This window comes from Nothobranchius furzeri, chromosome 16 (genome assembly GCF_043380555.1).
Source record: "Nothobranchius furzeri strain GRZ-AD chromosome 16, NfurGRZ-RIMD1, whole genome shotgun sequence".
Lineage (NCBI taxonomy): Eukaryota > Metazoa > Chordata > Actinopteri > Cyprinodontiformes > Nothobranchiidae > Nothobranchius > Nothobranchius furzeri.
The window spans coordinates 37,641,373-37,646,401 of NC_091756.1; the positions used below are offsets into that span (position 1 = coordinate 37,641,373).

Sequence of the window (5,029 nt, forward strand, 5' to 3'; positions counted from 1 at the left end):
AAAAACATGTTTAGACTGTTCAGAATACAAATCCAGGCTCTCAGAACCAGAGCGCATGCAGAAGGTTCCTCCCACTGAAGCGAGTGTTTTCCAAACCCTGTCTCTCAGAGACTTGTCACTTAGAAAATGTTCCCTGATTATGAAACTTTGGCTGAATAGCGCTTGTTCCTGTCTCCAATGTGGCGACGCATCCAGGAGCCGTCTGAGGAGAATCCCAGAATCTGACATCCTCCAGCTCATGAAGCGCATATGATTACGCACAAGCGTGACGCGTCATCCCGGTCTCACAGTAAGACTGGGTTGGACCTGTTCAGGTTTACGCAGACAATCTTTACATTTAGAATTAGCTTACAGATGTAAAATGTATGCAGTAAAATGTAACGCATTTTATTTAAATATCCAGTCATTATTTTACAAGCACAGAGAGCCGCATCAGATGGATGGAAGAGCCGCATGCGGCTACAGAGCCGCCGACCTCTGTGCTAGCCTACTTTATTGTCCCCAGCAATTTTTAAACCCCACTCAAGTGTATGGTTATTGTCCCCAGCAATTCTGAAAACAAACTGACGCCCTTGCATCCAGCCAATCATCTAGTGTGACATAATCTACAGGCGCAGGACCCCGAGCCAGCAAGAAGCCAGTTGTGCTTGAACCATTCAACAAATACTCAGATTAATACCTACACGGAGTAGATAGCTGCTTCTCTAATTCTTGCCACCTTTTACATTAATAATTTTATCATGAGTGTTTTATTAGTTCTTATATTTGCTTATCTCTTAATTAATTTTATTTTCTGTCTTACCTTCTGCACCAAAATACCGCAGCAATTTCCTAATGTTGTGACTTGGCACACATATGGCAATAAAAACTTCTGATTCTGATTCTGATTCTGATTCTGAAGGGAAACATGATGTCTAATATGGCGTCCCCCAAAGACGCTAGACCTTTGTACTTTAGACCTGATTTTTATCTTTATATGTTACAAAGCCACCAATATTTTCAACACCTGGACGTCATTTTTGTCATTTTCATCAATGTTTCAATGGATTTTTCCAGAGATTAATGATAAAAACTACATATTGTCTCTTTTAAAGGAGACATAACATGCTTTTAAGTTATTCCTTTTTACATCTAAATCCTTCAGTTGGGGTCTAAATACAGTGGAACTGCAGTTCTTTGGTCTGATTTCCTCATTATTGTTGCTCTACAGACCCTCATCTACCCCTGTTCTGAGGAGAGTCTTGAGAACGAGCCGTTTTTGGGTACTGTCTTTTTAAACTGGAGGAGGAGCTGTAAACTCCGCCCCCCTCCATAGTGCAGACCTGTACTCTCCTCCCCCAGTCGGACTTTGTAGTTCTATAGAGAAATCATTATTTAGCATAGCAGATTTAGCATAGCATATTAGCATTATTAAAACATGTGGGGAGAGTAGTTCATCAGGCTGTTTCAAGGCTGCTAACTCTCTCATGCATTTGTCTGTAGTCACTCACACACACCCTTCACGGCCGACGGAGGGACAAGCGAGCAGGCACAAGCGCGCACACACACACACACACATCCGTCACGGCCGACTGAAGGACAAACGAGCAGGCACGCGCGCGCACACACACACACACAAGGAATGCTGCTTGCTTATTTATTTCTATAAAAAATGTTTTAAAAAAACGATACAGCTCATTAAAACACCATTAAAAGAATATATTTTATTAAGATCTCTATCTATCTATATACATACATATAATTATAAATAATTTTATAAGTAGTCTTATTTTATATTGGGTGTCTTAAGGCTGAAAATGGATAAAAAGCAGTCACCTTTTAATTTAAAGATTTGAGATTCTAGTCAAAAATAAAGAACATTCCTCCAAATGTTCTTTAATGTGATCATTATAATTCTAATGCTTACAACTTTGTTTTTATTGTCTGCAATGTGTAGCCTATATCTTTATTAAATATGTGTTTAGCTGTAAAGTAATACAAAGTGTAATTCTCTCTAATGTGTACACAGAGGTGGACATCAGTGCTGCAGTGAAATTCCCAGGATCAGTCTGCTTTGCTAACAAATATAGTGAAATCTTACCTGCATTCTAAATAAATACCGTTAGGTGAAAACATCAGTAGGCATTGAGTTATTGATACAACCCCTAACAGCCAGAATGGAAGAAGAGCATGCTGGATCATCCTGGATCTGAGACTGTTCTGTGTATTTACCTACAGGATGCAATAAATGTCTACAAGGCGGAGTTTGGACCATTACATCTAAAAGAAAACATACAATCAGTGATTTTTTTATTGTTTACATTAATATACAAATTTTCTAAGTATTAACCTCACAGCAAATAAGTAGAACAATATAATAAACAGGTTTTAGTAGTTAAACAGGCGTTGTGCACACAGGTGCTTTGTGTCTCGGTGCTGGTGGTGTCTAGGTCTCAGAGTTCCTGTCCTCCTGCCGTCTTCTGTTGTCCTCAGGATACGGATTGATGTTTCCTGGTGATGAGGGAGGGGCAGTATGTGGGCTTCAAACTGGTCCTGGATAACAGTGGGAGACCTCCGTTGTCTGAATATTGAGACCAGAGGGTTGGTGAGATGCAGATCTTCTCTACCTCATCTAGAAACGGAGTTGGTTCAGGGAAAACTTTTCCAAAGACCAGTTCCATGATGTCATTGCCATATTCTGCAATGATAGACAATAACTTTAATGACATATTTTGTTTACAAGCAGCTTTAGGAAAGTTGGTTCTTTAGCTTTCATGTTTATAGTCACGTTTGTGTTTGTTCACAAGTTCACTTTGCTGCAGTGACTTCATATTCTTACAAATGTAATAAAATAGTGACACTAAAATTTTACAAATGATTCCTTATGAAAGGAAGCTCATTAGAGAGCAGTGCAGACAGACTTACTACATGCTGCAGCTGTTTTTGTAGGCCAGCTGCTGCTGAATTTGGGGAAAGTTATTCTGTACACGTCCAGATCAGATGGTCGATTACAGAAAATAATGTAATTCTATCATTTCTAAACAGACTAAACAAGTAAAACATCAAATAAATCACTCTGCTGTCATCAGATGGAGTGATTCAGGGGGTGAGGTGTTCTTAATGATGAGGTTGGCTGAGGTGTGTCATCACTCACTTTAGTCTGGTCCAGACCGTCTCTTTCCTGGTGGGTCTCCTTCCTCAGTAGGTGATGTGAAGCTTCAACATCTGAACGTTCTGTGTTCCTTAGAGGAGAAGAAAAGTAACATTAGCAAGCTGGCTAAATTATTTTTTACTAGCATCTCAAGGCCTTGGAGAAGCAGATCTTCACTTACCTAAACATCAGACCAGTTTGTCCCAGCTGAGCTCATCAGGGCGTTAGTCTGACAGCCTGTCAGTGAAACACGGCTCCAGTCTTCTGGATGTGGACACTAAAAAAGCAAAGGAACATTTCTACTTTTGTTTTAATTATTTTACAGCTGATTTTATCAGCTTTCCGACGCTCACACTCATACAGACGGTGAGCTTTGCTGCGTCTGACTGATGCAGTTAGTTTTTATATCTGCAGTGAGACAAAAAACTAACCTCACTTCACTCAGAGATTGTTCTTTAAAACTTGTATTAAATCCACTGTGTTGACGCACTTAAATGACTGTCACGCTTCATTTTAGCTGAAATGGGACTTTATTTACTGGATGCTAAGATTACATCACACTCACGTAGAATAACACACAGACACTCTGCTGTTACAATCAGTGGGAGGTTATCATCTGGTGTAAAAGAAGGCATTGATCAGAAATCACGTTTTATTCCACGAAAATCAGCCAAATCCACATTAATCTGGGTGCTAACTTTACTAGCATACTGTGCTAGCAATAGCAAGCCGGATGCTAACGCTTTAGTGCTGCTAATGCCCGTAAATCTAAAGTAAAGTTTGTCGACATTTTAGAGTGATATGAAGCTTACCGCTCTGCTGCTGTGTCCCGTTGCTGCCACATTCAGATGGAAATTACTCCTTTTAGATAGATGAAGCCCTCGGTACTTGGTCAGCAGCCTGGAGACACCGAACGAACCACGCGCGCGCACACACACACACAAACACACACTCACACTCACACACACACACACACTACTTTTTCTTCTGTGTTTTTTTTTAGCAGTAGTGTCATCAGCTCCTGGATTTAAATACTGCCCCACCACCCTTCCTTAAAACGAGGAACAGTTTTGAGCTGTGTGTGGCTAAAATAACCAGGCATTCTGCATTTTTCCAATAGGACTACAAAAAATCTTAGCGAGAAGAAAAAATGGCGGATTGGCTCTGTGTTTAGCCGAGGGCCATTACCATATTTGGTAGTTATCCTGACGAAATAAATTACTGATGTAATAGATAATTTGAAAAACTGAACGGGTGGACAAATATGCCCAAAACTTAATTATTAAATATCTAAATAGCAACTCCAGTGAATAATATAAGCCTTTTTGCTCACTTAGACACTTAAAATGTGAAACACACCGTGTTAATGGATAAAAAAGTGTGTTTTTCATGTTATGTCTCCTTTAAGACTCTGGAGCGCTGTCCATGGTGCTGAAACATGCTGAATCTCTAGTAACTCGTTTTGGGCTGCATGGTGGAGCAGCTGGTAGCAATGAGAAGGTCGCAGGATTGAATCCTTGCAGCAGCCTTTTAGCATTGAGTTAGCATGACCATAAAACCAAAACAAATGACCAAAAACATCCACGTTTGGTTAATTAAAGACTCAGAGTTAGAGTGAATTAGAGAATGGAAATTCACCCTAGGTGTGAGTGACCTTGAGAAATTAATGAATGAATTAATTAATTAATCAATCATTGTTACATAATTAGCTGAGCAGAAAAGAACCAGCCATTGTTACGTTGACATGTCCTCAGTGAGATTACCAACAACCTCGTGTACTTTTGTTCATAATTAGTCAAAAACACTGCTCAAAAAATTAAGGGAACACATAAACAACACAATGAAACCCCAAGTCAATCACTCTTCTGTGAAATCCAACTGTCCACTTAGGAAGTAACA

The 5,029-nt window shown here is 39.7% G+C and overlaps 1 long non-coding RNA gene across 1 annotated transcript; it reads right to left on the bottom strand.

Annotated features, from left to right (window-relative positions):
* Positions 1-1,725: 1,725 nt before the first annotated feature.
* On the bottom strand, positions 1,726-4,055 carry LOC139063426 (uncharacterized). The gene is made up of 3 exons (XR_011516785.1): positions 3,943-4,055; positions 3,312-3,407; positions 1,726-3,221 (listed from the first exon to the last, which is right to left on the bottom strand). It is a non-coding gene; the product is annotated as an uncharacterized lncRNA (long non-coding RNA).
* Between the last annotated feature and the right edge of the window lie 974 nt (positions 4,056-5,029).